At 42.7% G+C, this 22038-nt stretch overlaps 1 pseudogene; it reads right to left on the reverse strand.

Moving 5' to 3' along the window:
- Positions 1-8766: 8766 nt before the first annotated feature.
- On the reverse strand, positions 8767-10173 carry LOC133910653 (uncharacterized; annotated as a pseudogene).
- Between the last annotated feature and the right edge of the window lie 11865 nt (positions 10174-22038).

Below are 22038 nucleotides of genomic sequence, written 5' to 3' on the forward strand. Positions count from 1 at the left end.
ATCAATCAGTGCAGTTTCGAGAACTAAAATGTGGCCACATGCAAGGCAATATAAATAACTATGACTGCATTCATGTATTCAAGTGGGCCAAAATACTGAGAACAGTTGTGTAACAAATTTTATGAACTGAATATCAACAATGAGAGAGCAATGCAGATAATTGGAATGAATTTCATTGGGGAATAATACAATGCAGTAACAACAATGTCTAGGATTGGATAGATACATACCTTATCATAGTTCAGAGGAAAACCCATAGTCCCGGATTTCCCATAGTCACCAGAAATCGGGGACGACTAGGTCGAGAAACGGGGTCGCAGGACACGGGTCGCCACCTATCAAAAATGTGGTACAAAGGAGGTATACTTCTTCAGGACGACAATTCGCGATGCGGTACGTGACCCCAAGGATTTCGGGTCAGTGATCCCATGACGAAACTTGAGATCAATGGTTACATCCCTAAGATGAACGCTCAAAATATGACCTTTTACCCTCAAAATATGAACACTCTGCAGCAAGATTGAAATGTTTTCAGAACTGTACTTTATAGCCAGGGGCTATGACAACTCAGAAAAATAAGAACAATCTGCAAACTTTAACTACAAACACTCAAGAAGCAGGACAACAGAAAAAGGAAAAAGAAATAGAAGATTCTCATCTCACCATGTTATTTCTGAAACTTTGGACCAACTATATCAGATATCGTTTAACTTAATTAATAGGGAAACTAACTGGATGCAGTTGTAGATTTGTGGCTTTCAAATATTAGTCTTACAAAATAAATCAAGTCATATATGTTTGTGGTTATGGAAAGCAAGAGAAAGGTTGGTTCTTACTGCAACACAAGACAACCTCTTTTTCCTCCTCGCATTGCAGTTCAGCAACAACTCGCAACAGAGGAAAAATGATTATAGATGAATCTCACTGCATGTATGAGGGCATCAGTATTGGTACATATGAAATGCATTGGTTTTGCAAAATGGAATTGCAAAGAGATATATCCAAAGAAGCTAAAAGAGAAAATATATTATCGCCACCTCAAAAGAGTGGTATTGTAATGATAAAAATGATATGTTTCAGCAAGGGTATATTACAGACATGTACACATATTTTAGACAGGTAGGGCATGCTATAAGCAAACTAACAAAATTGGTCTCATGTCAATTGGACCTCTAATTGGTCTTAACCAAGATCGGTTGGCAGAAGACTCACCTTGCTGCTGATGAATCAGATCTCCTAACACTGTTCACTCCTTCACAAGATTAACTGCACTCCATTACAGTCTGCCATGAGAAAACTGAACTGCAAGCGAAGGATCATATGATATCTATATGATAAACTAATCTCACCATGCAAAAGAGGAGGTAGCAAGGATTAGACCATCCTGTGTAACATTACTAAAAATCAGCCTCACTGTCGATGTAATGGCACACAAAGATAGAATTGTAGTATTCTTTTGTTCACAACATGGTGAGAAATGACAAGCTGCTGCTATACTGTGAGGCACCAGAGTCACCAAATCTCTCAGTTTCTTCTACCATAGGATTCTGAAGCCGTGAGCCCTTCATAAGAACACGCCCCTCTCTGCTTCCTGAACCAGATCAACTTTCAACTTGCTGCTCCACTTGCTCAGCTGGTTCACTGGAGTTTGAGGCAATGTGAGCCTGCTTCTGCCTCATGTAAAGGAAGGCCAGAGCAGCAGGAACAATAATGGCAGCAAGAGCAGCACCAATTGCAGCAGGATTTGAGATTTTGTCCAAGTAACCTGGCCACATATTCGATCCCAATTTCAGACCGTATGCACTTCCTGATCTTCCTTGCCATAACCATGATAACCCTCGGACTCATCAGTCTGAACATTTTGCTGCAAGGAAGAGTCGTCCATGTCCTCTACATGTTCTGGCTCTAGCACAGATTGAGAAGGGATGTCCAAATTCTGACTAAGTGATTCCATCTCTTCTCCACTGCTGCCTGGTACTTCTGACATCTCAGCGTCAACTTCCTCCTCTACTTATGCATCAACATCATACTCAGTTGCCTCCTCTATGACATTTGATATTGCAAATATGGCTTCCTCATCCATTTTAGCATCATCAATGGGTTCTTCTCCCACTGCAGTATCACCAAAGTTTGCCATTTCTTCTACATCAGACTGCAATCACTATCTGAAACAACCTCCTGAATCTCCAACCCTTGCTCCAAGACATTGGCACTAATGGGTTCTTGTTCGCTTGGCATTGGCCTTGTCTGAGCAGCACTGTAGTATAAACCAACACCATGGTCTGCATCTACAGCTCAGGTGTCGGTACGCGAGTTCGTGGTGTAGTCACCGTAGGTTCCTCTGGCTCCGGTGGTGTCAGCACCTGATCCAGTGGAGAAATCGGTGTGGGCTGCAGCTATAGGACGCAAGCCATGGTCGGAGCAGCTGGCTCAGCTCTGGCCTCAGACGTGGCGTCCAGAGCCGACGACTCCTCCGGAAAATCATTTGGCACCGACGTGGGCAGCTGTTCCTGCTCTTCCTCGATTGGCTCATCCTCCTCTGTGGTGGTGACGGTTCCGGATTCCTCGCTGCTCGCGGAGGCGAAGCCGTACTCGAGCCGCCTCACGCTGGCGTGTCGGTACTGCTCGACGCGGGGGTTGGGACTGTAGCGCAGGAACCGAGGCCTTGACGAGAGATAGTTCGTCTTGGGTTGTACGGAGCTGTCACGTCCGTCGAGGCATCGGCCCCGTGGTGGTTGTGGTGGATATCGCACACGGGATTCTCCACCCTCTCCTCTTCCTCCGCCTCGACACCCAAAGAGTGCCAGGCGCCGTGCGAGACCGAGGGAGGAGCAGGAGCCCCGTCGAGCGAGACCCGCACGCGTAAGCGGCGCGCCAAGAGCCGCCTTGGGCGACGGCGGCGGCGCACCCCTGGGCTTGTTGGGCGCGAGCTCGCCTAGCGACGAGGGGACGGGGTGGTGCTGCTGCTGCTGATTTTACGGCAGGTCGTTGTTTCGCTCCCTGAGGACCTTCTTCCTCGGCGAGGCGGACGCCGCGACGGCCATGGAGGCAGCCGAGATGGTCGGCGCCATGAAGCTCTTTGCGACGCCGCTGCCTCAACCGATGGATCGGGCCTTGGGCCGAGGGACAGGGACCTTGCCGCCGCTATCGACATCGCGAGAAGCCCTTCTCACGACGCAGAATTGTTCGGCGGAGCGGCGCGGCGGCGTTTGATTTGGGAACGAAACATGCGTTCTGGAATTGTTGGCGGAGATTTGTGGGAAGGGGAGGGAGCGGATTTGTTTCCCGATGGAGGCGGCGGGGCTGGCGTCGTGTGTGTGAGAGGGGTAGGGTTTGGATGCGGGGATGGAGCAGCGGAACGGGAGAAGCAGAATAAAGTTGAGATATATAGATTAGAGAAGTTTTAAGTAGGAGATATTTTTTTTAAATCATTTTTATAGTTAATCAGCACGAGGTTGTTTTTTCCTCCGTAATGGAGCACGAGGTTGTTGCTAAAAAGAAGGTTAAAAGAGTGGCATTTGCCAGATGCTCTCTCTATTTCATAATACTTTGCACTTTTGACTAATATATATTATGAAGAGTCGGCCAAATTGTACTTATTTTAATTAATCCGTTGGTTATTCATAAAAATAAGAGCTAGCTCATCACGTGCTAACACACATTTAAATGATAGCTTAAGAGGCACCGAATCAACTAAAATGAATACAATTTTGGTATTCCCCAAGATACATCTCAAGTCAGTGCCCAAGATCAATATGCACATTGTATACAACACAACTTCATCACAAGATATACAAGAGAGCAAATTTTATGGAGCTCTTAAATTGATTGACATGATCTAGCGATTACATATCACTTAACTAAGTCTTCTCCAAAATACTTGGACATCACGTACGTAGCAGAAATTAAATACAAAAATTAAATACAAAAGTATATAAAATACCGGTGATGCTCAGTCCACAAGCACCAACGAGGTTAGCAACTAGAGGGCACCCGCTACTCTTGCTCAGCGCTAACATCGGCGATATAAAAGTAGCTAAAGATAACCTCATCCTCACATGCAAAAACTTAAATGTAGCACCAAAGTACAAAGACACTTACAAGGCTTACTCATATGAATATATATAGCTCCGAATACAAGTCTTTTGCGTTTTAAAATGATTAGAAAGGAAAAGGCTACAAATTAACATTTGCATAAATGCGATTGAACATGAATCATGTATAGCAGCTAGACTTGATAAGCAATTTAATAGACATAGGACATCCCTATACATACCCAATTTATCTCAATTTATTGTTGTAAATGCCATAACAAAGTCTTACATAATGGTCATCTCCATCATTCCCATCCATACAATTAACACGTGACTCTATGATTGATTCCTGACATACAAAAGCATGCTCATAACTCAGAGCACGATTGTTCAAACATTTTCTTACACCCTATATGAGGTACATATTTACCCACACGACTCGGATCCATCCACTTTGCCCTCGAGATAACCTTTATCAAACCTGAAACTATCCACTTGTACTTACCCCATGGCACTAAGGGTGCCACGGGCATGTCCTGTACATCCCTAGATTCTTGTCACCTTGCTTCTCCTTAATTATTTTTCTATTACGTGTCATCGGACCACAAGATAAGTGTTAGCATAACATAGGATAATCGGCTTATTTATACCATAGTTGAACATGTGGTAGTACAAAATGTGCTCAGGATAATAGTATCAATGGCCGGTCCTTAATCAACTCAAGCAAAGCTATGGCGCCTAGGTCATCTTTTGCGAACACTCATACCCTTCGCTCAAGTCTCACAAACCATGCCCAACAACATCTCAAAACTGAACACAGACTTCTACCATTAAGCTAATCATAGCTAAGCATACACCGATAAATAAACTCTACAACTTCTACTCCTTATCTTAGGTTACAAGGAGTAGATAAAAAGCAATTAAACAAAGATGGATCATGCAACAATTTGGAGCTACCCATCAGATGCACATTTGCCCGATCTTTCGAATGTAATATGATAAGTCGATTGGTGGAGTTTCGACGTTGATGATCCAAAGGCTCTAACCAAGACAGGTTGAGAACCCTCGCAACCACTACACCACTACACCACTACTCCGTAGTTATCAACCATACCAAGATGCGATTGACCTCACCAAGATGGCTTTTCCTACAAGTGAATCGAGAACACAAGCAAGAACAGATGTATGTAATCTAAATATTACTAATTACCAATGAAGTGCTCGAGTTGGGATTTCACAAACCGAACAAGCAGTGAAACTGTATAAAACAGAATAATCTAAGCAAAACTCGAGCCTACACTACGACGGCTACTGTGTATATATAGGGGGGTGAGGAGGTCGACCTAGGGTTGTGCAGCCATGAAAAGAGGCATACACAACCTGGACTCTGACCTCGACACGATTACAAAACCCAACTAGGTCCAAAACGGTATGCAAGGTGGGGAGCCTTGTATGCTGGGTGTTGAACTGTATAGGTTACATTCACTTAATAATTGTTTAATGCTTTTTGAGTCCAAATATGTTTTCATTACTCGTATTTACGTAAATATACCTTGTGTTAACCTATTCTTGATATAAACCTGCATATCATTATCTTTCCCACACTTACTGGGCGCGTTATGTGCTCACACTTGCTATTTTCTCTATGCCACGCGACATGTGTGTTGCTGCTCAGTGAGTGAAGATGTTGAAGACTATCAAGATGAGATTGTGACGTTATAGACGCGTGTCTCCCGATCAGTTGCATGCAGTGTTGTTGGGCACCAGTACGCCTGTTCTACTATAGATATCTTCATAGAAGACAATATATGTCAATTGCTGTAAGAGTTTAACGTTTATTCTATAAAAGTATTGCTTTTTGTTACTTCACCTGTGACGTCCTTATATGTGTTGAACATCTTGGGCACACATAAGCCGCATATGGTTTGGCCATTAAAACCGAGTGTGATAATAATACCTGCGAAACTTCGGAAATCAGGATGGGGGCGGCAAAGTCCCTCCGGCCCTTTGTCACCGAATTCTGGGATGGTCCAGTCCCGGCTAAGGGGCCATACCCCGGAGGCCACGAACTCTTCTACGAGATCGCGCATGGTCAGATGCTTCGCGCACTTGGCGAATGCCACAAATGCTGCCCTTTGAGAGGCCTTCAGCTGTACATAGGGGGCGCGGTTCCCTTTCACCTCTTTGCACTTGGACACGAGAAACTCCTCTTGGTCTAGTCCTTCAGCCATTTGTTTTTTACACCACGACTGCCGTGGCCAGGCCAGTATGATAAGTGAAGTTCAGGAAGCCATAGTGGGCTTTGCTTTGCACGCTTCATGCGAAGACCGGTTTCGACTGGTGATGGAGCCTGTGGGCTGAGGCGAAGGCCCTGGCTGATGCCTTCGCCCCTTCAGAATGAGCCGCCTAGGCAAAAAGGTCGAGTCGAACAATGGCGTTCGGTGTTAGCTAGTGGAGGTAGACTTCATATAGTTTCAGAACCTTCGGTACCATCTTGTCACAAGGAAAACAAAGCCCCACTTGGAAGTAGTCGACGAAGACAATGGCTTCATCATCTTTGGGCTCCGGAGTCTCTTACCCCCCCCCCCCCGGGAGTCTAACCTTCAAAACATCGCTGATCAAACCCTCTTTCACTAGTCCAACCAGGACTTCATCGTCAACCTTAGATTTTCCAATCCAATAGGTCTTCGGGCGGTTTGCCTTGCCTCTCGGACCCATTCCCACTGGGCTTCGGAAAAGAAAGATGACTGCGAGAGTCTTCGTACGAGAGCTACGGCTTCAGCGAATTCAAGTGGTAAAAATCGAGCCGCCGCATGGAGCATATTTATAGCGGTAAAAAAACAGGAGTAACGGCGGTTAAAACAAGACGTGTTAGAAATTGAACTGTAACCATAAAAGATGGTTCAGCATGAAGTGAAGACATTTAACGTCATCGAGCCGACTGTTGTGTGGGGGCAGTATGTTCATACCAACCCTAAAAAAAAATTAATAAAGACGAACAACATGAGGGGGCTGTCTGCTAAAAGGTAAAACAACCCCCTGGGGGCCTTCGACGGGCCCAAGGGGACGGCGTTAAGCTGTATCATCCGGTTCACAGGCTCGGCCATTCGTAGATGAACCTTACCTATAGAGGACTACTGTTGAGGGATGATTTCCCGTACCCCTTCGGATGGCGAGTCAAAGTCCAGTGGTGGCTGTACATTGATGAATATTGCAGTGGTGTTTCAGGAAGTGTAGGCGAAGGCTCTCGCGGGCCTTCGGACGGGAGCCAAAGGTCAACCCGCAGCGCCAAGAATCAGCGTAGGTGAAGACTCTGACGGGCCTTCAGACGAATGGATTAAGATTACTCCACCCTACGAATACGTGTCACACTACAAAGCCTTCGGCTTTCCCTCCCAAGCGAAGGACTTCTCTATGGTTTGGTGACTTAGATTCCAACAGACTAGCTAGGATGATCCGACACTGATGAGTTATTAATTGGTGACGGGTTAAGTTGTGACCCGTCACTAATGACTGGCTAGGATAACCTGTCACTTATGAGTCATAATAGGTGACGGGCCACAACTATGACCCGTCACCTATGATTGACCTAGAATGACTTGTCAGTTATGATAAGTTATAAATGACAGGTCATAACTATGATCCATCATTTTTATCATCAGTGATGGGTTATTTTATGAGCTCTCACTCATTTCGTGACTGCGTTATCTGTCTTTCACGTACTGAATGGAGAAATTAGTAGAAGATTATTGATTGATGTGCTGTGCGAGGAGTGGAAACCGGAAAGAGAGGTTATGTTGATGAATCGGAGTAGAGCTATTTGTAGTAAGGGATAAAATGTGATTTCTTACTAATGGTCTATTTGTTTAGGTTGGTTTCTGACTTCTACTTCTTAGAAGTCAGAAGGCAAGGGGCTAAGCAAACGGGTTTGCTGAAAAATGATTTGTAGAAATGTCAGAAATCTGTTTCTAAAAAAATAAATTAGAAACTAAGAAGCTAGCTGAGACTTTTCTAACTTTTGATGAGCTACAAAGCTAAAAATTTATTGTAAAAACTAACAGCTAAAATTTAAATCAGCTTTTTAGAAAAACTAAAAATAGCTTTTCAGCTAGAAGCCAAAAACATAAAAACAAACAAACTCTAACTCTAAGAAACATCGATTAGTAATCGTTGTTACTCGACGTGACGCAATCAAAATAGTCTGTAAACCAGCACCAACAGACTAACAACATAAAACTGGTTTTCCTAAACTGTTCAGAAAACGCGACCAGTGTTTTATTAAAGCTGATATATAATATAATAGCCACTAAAGGTAGCCTGACATAAGTTACGTTAACCAAGGTAATGCACCTAGATATATATGTATATTCTCTGTGATATTTGCCTACTATGCTTTCCATGTTGAAAAACTGTGGAGCTCTATCACATCTTTTGTCAATGTTAGATGATTTGTAACAGTCTGTTCAGAAAACTTTGGCCGCGTCTACAAATTTGGCACACCACATTGCGCCCCATTTTCTAGTACAAAGAAACATTCTGGAGTACGTAATTGCGAATGACGGTAGTCATAACAAAAAAAAAAAAAACAATTAAAAATATTGTAGGTGGCCACTCCAAATATTATTTCTCAATTGGAATCAATTTGGCGTCCAAGGGAACAAAACAAAGCCTCAAACTTGACCAAGCTATGTAATGTATTCTTCGAACAGCTTCAATCTGATACATCTTGATCTTAAGATAACTCCAAATTCTCGGGAAACTCTCCCATCCAGCAAGGTGTGTATGGGAAAACATCTTCTACAAAACCACAATAATTGATGACAAAACTGCAGTCTTTTGGGTATAGGTTACCCAAGTCCTCAAGTTTAGAGCTTTCAAATGATATGCCAAGCATCTGCGAAATGAACCGTGCAAGAAGATAATCTCTTTGTAAGGATGAAATCCAAGGATCCCCTCACACACATCGTAGTGATTTTGTACCCTATATTCAGTGCAGAGAATATCTTCATCATCAGATTTCCATTCAAATTCTTGTTCCACTAGTGACTCGTTGTAGTCACCTTCGTCGCATTTAGCACTTTCTAAGATCCAGGGTCCGTAAACTTCTTGGTCACAGTTTAGACTTGGCAAAGCTAAGTGACAGCCGCTATGATATTTCAATATCCACTCCATTTCATCACACGAGTCGTCAAGGATCCAAACCCAAATGTGGCATTTGTCATCAAGTAATGCAGAGTAAACCCCCTTCTCAGACCTTCCTAGATGAAGCGTTCGACCTTCGAATATTTCAATCCCTCTCGGTGGCTTGATTACTCGGTACGTATGGTTTGACAATGATATTCTGTAAAAGAAAACATACCGTTATGCAAAAGCATTTATGAGTCATACTTGTATGGAGAGAAACTTCGAAGTAAAAAGACGATTATTAAGGAAGTATTATGTTACCTCATAACAAAATCATTTTGGCGATGAACATAGAGTGCACCCCGCCAGCATACTGCGTGGTGAGGTGGCAAGCACAGCCGCCGATCCAATTGCGTGTCGGCGACTGTTCCTGCAGCCTCACCTTGACGGACGAAGGACCTGTCCTCCCACTGTCCAGTCCGCGACGAGAAGACGCTCATGATGAACAGTGACGGTGGCCATTCTGATTGCAATATCGCGGGCTCCACCTTGCGAGCGAACCGGCGTGGTACAGTTGGGATCAAGAACACCTCGTAATGCGATGACACGGTAGGATCAAAGGCAAGATATTCAAATTCGATGAAATACTCCATCCCCACGCGTGGAGGCCGGCGTTGAGGCAAGGGCGCCCACCCACCCGTGGCGGGGTTGAGCACGCAGTCGTATTGCAGGATGAGGCCATTGCAGTGGTCCTCGACGCAGCTGTAGGGCAGGTAGTATTTGGCGAAATCCACGGAGGGGCGGGCAAAGAATTCTGGGTCATTCACGTCGTGGTAGCAGAGGAAGAGGCCAGCCAGCGAGTGCGGGAGGAGTTCCGCACGCAGCAGGCGCCGGTCATCGATGAGCGCGCGCCACGCCCTGCTGACGCAGCGAGGCCGCGAGGCGCGACGCGGTGGAGCACGTCCGCGAGCACGTCGTCAGGGAGCAGCCGCGTCAAGTCCTCCTTGCGTTCCATGTTTGGCGCTGCACACGGCGATCGCTCTGCTCTGATCTGCTCTTGTTCCACCGTTGCTGGGCCCTATTTAAGGACGGGATACGGGGTCCCTGACCTCTCGGGATCCGATTCGGCTGTCTAACTCGGACTCCCACTCCGTGGGGGCCTCGATTGCATCGGAGTCGGTCTGCCAGCCAAATCGTGGAGATCGAGTGAGTCAGACTGCGCGCGCTCGCGCGGTAACGTGAGGTTGCCGGACTGGCCAGATCATGTAAAGCTGCTTCCAGTATGGGGCTGCGACAGCAAAACTGCCATATAAAGAGTTTTTTAATATTATTATTTTATACATAAATTCCAAAAATAATACGCAAATAACAAAAATTACAAAAATAATACATCTTCCCGTCTTGGTCCCACGAGAAAGGGTTTTTTCGTGTCCTCATGACACGAAAAAGGGTTTTTTATCCAGAGGGCTTGAAAAAAATATTTTTCAAGTTCTGATTGTGCAAAAAATATATTTTCGCGTACCCAAAGCTCGAAAATAGATTTTTTGCGACCTCATTGTACGACAAAAGTTTTTTGCATCCTGAGCATACGAAAACATTCTTTTCAAGTCCGGACCACACAAAAATATGATTTACATGGCAGAAAATATATTTAGCGCAAAAAAATTATTTTGCTTTTGCATTCTGCTAATTAACTTATTTGTTGCACGGAAAATCAGAAAATGTATTTAAATTTTATTGTATGCATGCAAAAAATATGCAGTGAAAATTTTATTTCTATCGCCAGAAAAGATATTTAGCGTGGAAATATTTTGTCACTTTTTTATTTTGCGATTAAACTTATTTCTTATACAAAATGGAAAGATGGGAAAAAAAAAAATCATAGAATCACTTGTCGGACAATGGGACATAGCTCATAAACATTAGTATAACAATCCAAATTCTCAAAACCAAAAAAATTAAAAACTTTTTAAAAGAAATAAAAGAGATTCCAAAAACTAAATAATCCTAAGTGTGTGTATCTGTTTATTTGTTCGTTTGATTGGTTGGTTGATTTTGTGAGCTAATATAAGTATATATAAATGTGGTATATGCACAGCATATATATAAATATACATGTGTATATACATGAGAGAAAACAGAAAAGAAAAAGAAAAGCTTTTTGAGTTAACAGGCCGAAGCCCATCTCCTTTCCATCTCTTCTCTTTGTTTAGGCCTAGCCCAGCTCGACCACTAGGCCCGCTTGACCGTCCCCTACCTCCAGCTCCATCTCCCTCTCTCTCTCACGTGCCGCCGAGTTTTGCCATCATGGGAAATCCAAGCTGGCCATGGGCCAAGGATCAAGTCCGACGCACATACGAAGGAGGACGACTTCTAGAGGCTCGCTAGCTACAGATAAGCAAGAATCGTGGCTGAAGATCACCTTATCTCCAACGGAATCGAGTTCAAATCTAATTCGGATCGACGCCATCGCCATTCAAATCGAGTCCGAGCTGCCCACGAGTTCTATCTCCTCTAGGTATATAAGGCACCTGAGTCCCCTCCCCTAGAGCATCCCAAATCCGCTGCCAGGTTTATAGCTTGAGAGCCGCCACATAGCTTTGCCACCGCCGCGCCGGTGAAGAATGTTGCCGCCTTCGATCTCGGTCACCGAAACTTGATTTCCACCACCGAAGGGTTTGCTAGCATCACAGGAGCGCAAGGAAGCTTCCCGAAGCAAGTTTGATCATTGTTCATCACTGGAGCTTCGTCCACGATGTCGACCGAGGAGAACCGCCACCGTGCGCCATCGTTGACCTAGCTAGAGGTTTCCCCAAGCTTCAACAAGAGTCTAGGTGAGTTCCCCGTGAGCATGTGTTCCGGTTCCATCGCTTACTATCGAGATTAGGCCACCGAAGCGACGTTCTTGCGAGAATCCGATTGTGCGTCACTGCGATAGCCATCTTCGCCGCCGTGCTGCTAGAGTAGAAGTGAGCCGAGTGTTCTAGGCCATCCGATCCAAAACCAATGACCGAGATTAGATCACTATACCCCTTCGGTTTATTATCCCAGTTAGCGATGATGTGGTAGCCGCGTCAGCGTTTGAGCCCTACGTGTCCGTCTTGTCATCAAGCTACCTCCGCACATAGAGCCGAGTCAACAAGCCCAATCAACATTGTTTTTCATAATTATTTTAATTGTTTTCCTAATATCATAATTAGTAAATATTACGAAATAAATAGATTTCTAGTGTAAAAATAATTCTAAAAATAGTAATAATTAGGGAATTAATTAGTTTTAATTAATTTAGTTTAATAGTTTTATAGTTCAAATAAATGCTTGAAAATTCTAGAAAAATCCAAGAAAATCATATACGGATTTTAAAAAATTATAGAAAACTCCTAGCAACATAATTTCATCTATAGTTAATCCTTTTATCTTTGTTTAATCTTTAGAAAATCATCACCTGTTAACCATAGTTTTGTTTTGACTCGTTCTTTCGTCAGATTGTCCGGAAGAGTGTGATCTTGTTTGTGATGATGTTTGTTGTGTGATATTTGGTTTTTTTAATCTTGGTGTTTATGTGTTATTGTTTTTGCACGTATGTTGCGAATAGACACCAACATACTAGAGGAGCTAGAAGGACTGCAAGATCAGGATTTCGAAGACCCAACTGAGTTCAGTGAAGATAAGTTGTGTTCTTGATCATATTTCTACTGGTTTTTAAAATGTTTTGTTTTGCAAACGTGCATGCTAATAATTTTTTTGGAATCCCAAGAGTTTGGATTTACCGTAGTTTTCCCTTATCATCATTCTCACCATAGTATGGTTTTGGTTTATGGAAGGATAAATGATGCATAGCCTTGCTTTGGGATGGTAATCGTGATAATTGCTATAGAACATGATAATGGTCCTTTGCAACAATGATAGAATATGATGGAATAATTTTTTGTAGCAACATGGTATAGGGATTTGAGCATGGGGTATGAAGAGAACGATATGTGATGTACGGATGGAAAGTGGTATTCTTGCTCAAATCTAAGGACCGCTTCATGGTGTGATCTTTCTGTGTTTACCGTACAACCACAAATATGGTATGGACGAGTCTAGCCAATTAATTTGCTTTAGTCTTAGCATAGTGTAGACCAAAGCATAAGAGCGGGGAATGGAAGGGTGTACTTCCTTATATCTGAAAGACGCAAGAGGGGGCTTCTGTTATTGAGGTGGAATCACGCGGCAGTGAAACCTTAGCGGGTAGACATGTACTAAGAGGGGCATTGTAAAGGATTGTAGTGGATTCCTAGGGCACACCTCGGTAGTGTGAAAGAGTTTTTCATCGGCCAACAAATGCTCAAGGCAATGGAAAGAAACATCTTGTAGGTAAAGTGTAAAACCTCTGCAGAGTCAAAACTGAATATTCAACCCTACTCACAGTCACGAGCGGCATTGAAAACCTACCATGATTAGAACTTGATGTTTTGGTTAGTTGGTCAACTGTGGTGATGGGAACCATTGTTGAGGTGTGGGTTAGTCACGATGGTGGGAATCATGGTTGAGGTTGTTTGTTGAATGTTCAACTTTAGTGGATGTAACTTTGGTTGAGGTGTTGGGAAGTCAGTTAAGTCAAGATGGATGAAATCTTGAGATGGTTTGTATTTCACTTAATTATTATCGCTTTTTTGGAATATTTTTACTTAAATGTTGTTTTATGCAAAAGAGCCATTTAGCCATATTTTTGTTGAAGCCCTCATATGCATACTATTTCCTTCGCAACTTGCTGAGTACGACATGTGCTCACTTTTGCTATCACCAAACAGTCAGTTGGAGAAGGTATCGAGGAGTACGCTGAAGATGGATCGTTCTAAGATACTTTCTACATCAATCATGCATGTGGAAGAGTCGTAAAGGATTAGAGTTATTGTAGTTCGTTTAGTTTCACTGCAGTTTATTTGGTTCTTCAACCCTTGAAAGTCATTTGTGTTAGAAAATTTATTAGATTAAGGTATGGATACTGTAATGATTAGCATCGATGAAGTCGCTATGTGTTGGAATTGATTCCTGGGCTTAGCTCATAGATGAGATTGATTTGTTCCTTAATTTGGTCTCGATAATTACATATGCTTATAAGCATGACATGAGAGGCTACAATTTTTTTTAATAATAGTAGATGTAGAGCATAAGTATCATAGAACCCGGTATGGATGTTACATACGCTGATGAACATTACATGGGATATGAGGTTTTTCATTGTAGCACGAATGGACCATAACCATAAAGAGATGATGACAACAAACATTAGCTTGTACGGTACGCCTAACGACTAACCTAATAGCGTGCCGTTGCTAAACCTAACATGCCTTAGGGAATGAAAATAGACCGGGTTACAATAGATGCTCTGTACTGAGTGCACCTAGGATATTTGCCCTTTCTCAGGGCATCGGGGCCCTCCACCTTAGCGCGACAGGCCCTCTCCGGCTTCCTTTCCATCTCTGCTTCCCGTGCTTCCGCTGCCTTTCTCATGTGCTCCTCATCTTGTCGCTTAATAGTAGTTCCACCTGCTATTGCTCTTACTCCCGACGTTTGTAAGCTTGCCTCCTCTACTCCATGCTCAGCCATTCCATGAAGTTACAGATAGGTGAAGGAGACTAGACAAATGAAACAAGTGGAGAGATTAGTAGGCAGTGCATGAAATCGTATGGAAAGTGGCACATGAGTGATCTATGTCACTATACCGGATGGTACTCATATGCTCGATGCCGTGGCGGGTTGTACTAATAGTTGACACACATGAAGAAGCATATGCCATACAGTACGTGAAAAACAGACAAATGAGATACTACATAAGTGACGGGTCGTAATATGACCCGTCACTTATGATAAAAGTGGCGGGTCGTAGTTGTGACCCGTCACTAATGCCAGTCATTGATGACGGGTGAAAACTTGACCCGTCACCAATGATGACTCATCACTCACAAGCCATCGATAGGTCAAGTTTTGACTTGTCACCAATGACTAACTCATCGATGAAGGATCTCATAGGCCTGTCATAAGTGACAAGTCAAGTTATGACCCATCACTAATGATGTTATTCAGAAATACAGAAAATGATCCAAACATTGCAAAAAAAAATTATTTTTATTTTATTTTTCTCTTATTTTTTTCTCACTTCAGAAGCACTAGAATATGAACCATTGTACATTTTGCTCAAGTTTGATGTAAGGGGTAACGGCTATGGACACAAATGCTCCTTCCGAAAATGGTGCAGAAACTTACGGAGGCGAGAACTTAATCTTCCAAGCCATTTTAGGCATCGAAAAATTCGCTGAATCCAACAAAGTGGGGGGAGAAATGGATGCAACTTTTTCTGTAGATGTATGTAGAGTCAAAAAACGTCAATATCGGAGTCCGTATGCAAAAGTTATGACCATTTAATTGAAGGCACTCCGAGTCAACTGGTTTTTATGTCTATTCTAAAATTAACATTGGTGACGGATCATAACTATGACCCGTCACTTATGACCCTCGGCAAAATAGTTAAAAGGATCTTTTATCCGAGTCCCTTCAGGACGCACGAGAGGTTGAGGTGGTTAGGCAGCTACGCGCGCGAGGGTCGTCGCGAGTTCGATTCCCATGGAACGCACATTCTAAAAATAGCTTGAAAAATAGTTAGAGACACGTGGCGAGTGGTGATAAGCCTGAGTTGGATTGGCTTGGGTGAAACATTTTTTTTTTGACTTTTTTTCGCGTCCAAAAAGCGCGAAAACCGTATATCAGTCATAAGTGATGGGTCACAAACAAGTCATAAGTGACGGGTCAAGTTTTGAATCGTCACCAATGACCTTATTACATGTCATCAGTGACGCGTTTAGGGTGACGGGTGCGGGATCCGTCACACATGACAGTTATGACCCATCACCCTTGTCCATTTTTCACATAGTGATAGGTGTAGGAGATGTCTTTGGACTCACGAAGCCACAAGGGTCACCACAGAAGCACATCAGTGGTTCACCTTCCTAAAGGATGAAAATCCCCCAATGTTTCTTGTGTGAGCTTTGTGAAGATAAGGAAGACATTGCGGTTGAGAAAGGTGATAAATGAGTGGTCTATCCATGGTTCAGGGTGGGGTTATTTATGGTGGCTATGGACTGGTGCATGGAATGAGTCCATTGGCATGGATGGGGCTAAAGCATGGGTTTCCCTTTAAAAGTTGGAAAAGTTGCGATATTGATGCTCAGCAGAGATTCCCTGTGAAAGCTATTGCAGGATGTGGTCATCTCATTCTGCATAAGTTCAGTAAGGAGTTATTGTTGCCTCTACATTGTGAGGAACCGTCTAAATTGTATTTTAATTAATCATTAGGGTGACAATTTACATAATCATGATCACAATGATTAACCAAAATCCAATCCCACTAGTCCCGGCAAATGTTTTATACTCAAGATTGAAACACCAGCCATTACAACATGCTTCATCAAATCAGGGCATAACAGATACCATCGATCACCGTACATCATGTGCCATGCTAGTGCAGTCTAGTAGCTAAACTCGTCGCCTTCTCGTGAATCTCTCTCCTGACATCAGACTGCTGTAGACGAGAAATCATTACCACCAGTAGTTATGTGAATATAAAAATCGATGAGAATTTGCACATTTCACGTACCGCAAAGTGAAGCGCAACTCTTGTGTGTGCTAGGTAAAGGGCAGCAGTGGTAGCAGAGGGTCGATGTAGCAGGTGCTCGACATGAAGGAGACTTGTGTGAGTCTGCGAAGTGTACCACTGGAGGTACTGCTAGTAACTATAGTCATCGTAAGGTACATCATACTTGATCATGTCCTCAAGGGCATGGACCCACTGCTACAACCAGAACTGCAGCCTGTTGGTCAGGTCTGCTTAGCTTGTTTGTGGCCCCTTTATCGACAACCTAAAATGTAGTTTCGATTAGACAAAATGGAATATATAAAATACTACAAGGTAGGTGACATTGTAACTTACAGGTGTACTGTAGTAGGAACATAGTCTCCCAATGGAACGGGGACCTCCTGGCGCCATCAAAACTGGCACATAAATCAGTGGACTGTCAATGAATATGTCGAACTCTAGCTTCTTCCTCATCATCCAAAACATCAAATCCCTGTAGCACAGGGTAGAGATCCCATGGCCGGCAGATCATAGGAGTACCAAGTCAGAGGTCTACGACTCCCAAATGACCATCTAAGGCCGCAGGTGGTCCAACTGCTCTATGAAAGTCTCATACGCAGAACGAACTTGCACTCCCACCCACTGTGGCTATAAAATTAAGGATCATCTAAGTTAGGGAATGACTATTATACATACGAAATTTGTAGTTATTTTGAAGAACGTACCCATCAGCGTGTCCAAAGGGATCCCATCAGTGGCTTATGGATGTCGTCGCCGCCATACATGTCTGAGGTGTAGTGTATAGGTAGCATAAAGGGTCGTCCAACATGAAACCACTCGAATGACCATAGCTGATGTAGTAGAGGCATACCAGTCAGAAGAGACCCTAGGCGTGTCTTCATGCATGCCTCTCACAAGCCGCAGTATGTGGCACCAAGAACTGCTAAACCCCAGGACACCTGAGGAACATCGTCGACGTCAGCATTAACAATATCTCGGGCATAAGCTATCCAACGTGCATCCACGGTGTTGCCATGGGTGGATGTGAACATCACCAAACTGAAAAACCATAGCAGGTAAGGCTCTAGGTGTTGAGCAACCTGAAAGTCTGTGGGGTCCTCGGCCATTTCCTCCACCTACATAATACCATTGATTGCTAGTATAGATAATAAATGGACAAACCTTTTGCAATATGATATTAAAGAAGCAACTAAAAATTATTACTAGTCCTAAATTGCTCCAGCCACTGCTTCTTCGGCCCATGCTTCTGATTGGCTACAATTGGTAACACATCCCCATCAAATGCCTCATGTAGAACTCCCTAGAACCTTTCGAATAAGTCATGCTGCCAACCAAGTGGAGTGATTAAAGGGCCAATCACTTCACTATAAATCAATAAGCCAGTGAGCATGGATATGTCCTATAGCGTGATTATCATCTCCCCAAACGGCATGTGGAACGTGTGTATCTCTAGCCTCCATCGGTCAACCAAAGCTGAAACCAGGGAACGGTCAAACAGGAACCGCAGTGACCGCTCCTCGTGGGCGCCATCATTGCCCCCCTCTACCCGCTGATGTGGACATGTGACCTCATATGTGGCCTGCACCATCCGTGCAAGAGAAAGAAGTCCCGCGTAGTTCAACCTGTAATACTTGAGTTGAGTAGTTAAGATACAAAATAAAATATTACTGCAGGGAAATTGAACTATTTGTACAACCTGTTGAACCACCAGGGGTAAAGTCACCAAACCCTAAGAGGCACACGCATCATCAACACAGGAATGGACTTAGCGCCATGTGTGGCCTGTAAGAAGCTGCGGTGACGCTGGTCCAAAGAATGGTCCAAAAGCTTGTACAGTGGCTCCATCGCTACAAATAATACACAGACGTTATACCAAGGGTGTTACACAAATAATGCACAATGCGAAAAATGCAATAAAAATTGCAAATAACAAATGCAACTATTACGCACAAATTATAGCATAGTTCTTACATCAGGAACATAAGTAATGCACAAATAATACAACTTAGCTCTCACATCACGAGCCTCAATAGTACACTTAATTCCTATATAACATAGCCCTCGTGGTCTGCCCCAGGCCCGTGCATTGCTTGTCCTCCATGGACACCTCTCCCACGTCGAACACCGGTAGATGGCCCTATCCAGTATTGCCCCGGTTAGACTGTGGGGAATCCTTTGCCTTGTTACCAAACTCACCACACTTTGTACACCTCCTCATAAGCCTACCAACCTCAACTTCATTCATGTCGTTGCGAATATGCCTAGTCTGCGGCCGACCACCTTTCTCTTGCGAATGTCTAAGCAACATCATAGGGGGTAGACATATCGGTATATCTCTCTCATAAACCGTGAAGTCACCATATGCACTGGAAGCGATGTATGTGCCAAGGTTCCTTTCCTTAAAAATTTCAAGGACATGAGGAAGACTACGAAAGAAGCGTAATAAGTACCCCAACGCTTCTCCAAGGCTCTTTGCTTCGCACCCTAAGACTTTTGATAAGTAATCTCATATTTGAACTATCGTAATATTACTCGTTGGATGAACAAGCATCCCATGTCCCACTTCTGAATAATCTCAATGAACAATTCATTTGCAACTAGTGCAGTAGTGAGGTTATGGTTCTTACGACCTACATTTTCTAGCTTACAATAATATTCAAACACTCTAGAGGATACCCAATGGGTTGAATGCTTCAGCTTGTATGCATGAACATAAAAGTTGCATCCAGGAGTTCTGCACTTCCCACTGTACTTTTCTGGGGTAGACATAGCAACCAATACCTCCCTAAGTGATGTCACTATCCACTGTGCTACTGCATCCTTCATTTCAGACCGATTGGGGAAGACCTGATTTAGGTGAACCATACTTGATCCATACTCCCAAGGGGAATCATGGTATTGCATAACCTGCATCTTCACTTTCTCATGCGAGTTCTATTGATCTGGGATGGCAGTTTTAGAGGACTCATTATCATCATCGTCGTCATCGTCATCATCCTCCTCCGCATTTGCAGATTGCAATAAAGACTTCCTTGTGTAACCCATTACGGTCCATGTTCTCAAGATCAACAACAATTTCTTCAATTTCCTCCCTTGCATCAGCCTGACCCTCAACCTCTGTCGCCTTCCTATGCATAACAACCTATGCCTCAGCCGTATGCCGTTGGTCAACTTTTTCCCTCGACAATGCATGCCCCCGCCTATCCTAATCTTTTGCAGGTGTCATTGCACTGCTACCATCATACACTTCTCTTGGACAAGCCTATACCAGTATATTAAACTCAGCCCCATGATGCCTGCATCACTTCAACCATTTCAACCACTTGTTCGCCTGGTACACCAATTTTAACTCCCAAAAAACTAGATCTAACTTATGAGTCCACACGTAATGCACTGTAACGAAATAAATGTCAAGGTCCAACTAAAAATATTGGGTGAACCATATTCTTATCTCCTTCATTCTTTTACCCTCAGGGTTTGGGTGCTTAATGATAGTAAACGAAAAATTGCTCAAATTAGCACCCGATGGACTGTTACATATTTGACCATTACCATAGAAAACTATAAGATTTATATTGTTTGACATAACTGTGACCTAAAATAAATATATCGAATAAACTACCAAGTTCATTTCATGTGACTAACTTCAAATGTAGCAAACAATAACTATATTTATCTAAATTGCTTAATCTAACACTCAATATCGAATTTTGTGAACTCGTAACCTAAAATGTAAATAATTCATTTTACATATCTAATTAAACTTACATAGATCTATAACAACAGCTTCCTAAAATTACGTAAATCTAAAACAATATTACACAGATAAAACTACATGCGAAATATTTACTTTACTCTAAGACCTATAGTGCACAAGACATATCTGTGACATGATACAATTTTCAACAAAATAAAATTATTCTCAGCCTAAATAAAATATTAAATTGGCTAGGATTCTAGCAGTACAAATATTATAAAATTATATAATTTACTATATATTCAAAAACTGTATAAATCCTAACTAAACTTAGAACAAATGTCTCAAATAAAATTGTATGTTACATCTATCTAATATGTATAACATCTATAATACCATTGCTAAATCTATAATTAATTTTCTGACTCGTATATCCTAAAGTAAATATTGCATACGTAAAATATTTACAACATAATTTTTATTATTTCTATGGACATCTACAACTACCAAATACCTCAAATTAAATTGTACACCTATTTTAACATTACAAAATCTATATTTCATTTCCCGACTCGCTTATCCTATAGTAAATATTGCATTTGCCTTATAATTATAACCTAATATTCATTATTTCTACGGGCATCTACAACTACCATATACTTTAAATTGAATTGTACATCTAAGAAAACATTATTAAATCTATAATTTATTTGTGTACCCATTAATTATTTCAACCAATATCTACAACTACCAAATATCTAATTATAAAAAAAAACAATACTAACAAAAATACATAATTTTTTTACCTTATTTCTTCTTGTCCTCCTCCTCATCCGCCTCCTCCTTCCTTTCCCTCCTCCCTCCTCCTCGCTCTCCTTCCTCCTCCCTCCTTCTTTTTCCTCTCCTTCCTCCTCCCCTTCTTGTTCCTCACTTTTTTCTCTCACTCTCTTGAACTGAGCGCTCAGCCGAACTCGCAAATGGCACCAAGTGGAGATGGGGTCATGCGGCCAGGATAAGGCTGGCAGTTTTCAGAATACCAAGACATGAAAACATGCCACATGTCTGGTCATTGCTGCCCCAGTCTACGACTACTGGCATGTCAGAAGTTTTCAAGCGCCCACCCCACGACAACAATTTTTGAGCCCTCAGGCCGCGACAATACCTTTTTTGCACCACCATACCACGAAATATTGCTTATTGTGTACACGTGGGAATTCACAGGTGTTTTCATTTTTCCAGGCCGCGAAAACCTCTTTTTGTGTCATGAGGACGCAAAAACCCCTTTTCCTTGGGGCCAGGACTTGAATAGGTATTATTTTTGTAATTTACATTCTTTGTGTATTATTTTTGAAATTTACATATAAAATAGTAATTTAAAAAATGCCATATAAATGCCGCCATAGGCCCAATTTGCTTTGCAACTATCCAATCAAATTTTGTCGTACCGCCGCCACCGACCATCCATCCAAACCGCCCCACCAAACTTCCTAACCCTAAACCAACCCTATACGTTCAATCCTAACTTGCCAGACGGTGCGACGCCA

This window comes from Phragmites australis, chromosome 3 (genome assembly GCF_958298935.1).
Source record: "Phragmites australis chromosome 3, lpPhrAust1.1, whole genome shotgun sequence".
In the NCBI taxonomy this organism is placed as follows: domain Eukaryota; kingdom Viridiplantae; phylum Streptophyta; class Magnoliopsida; order Poales; family Poaceae; genus Phragmites; species Phragmites australis.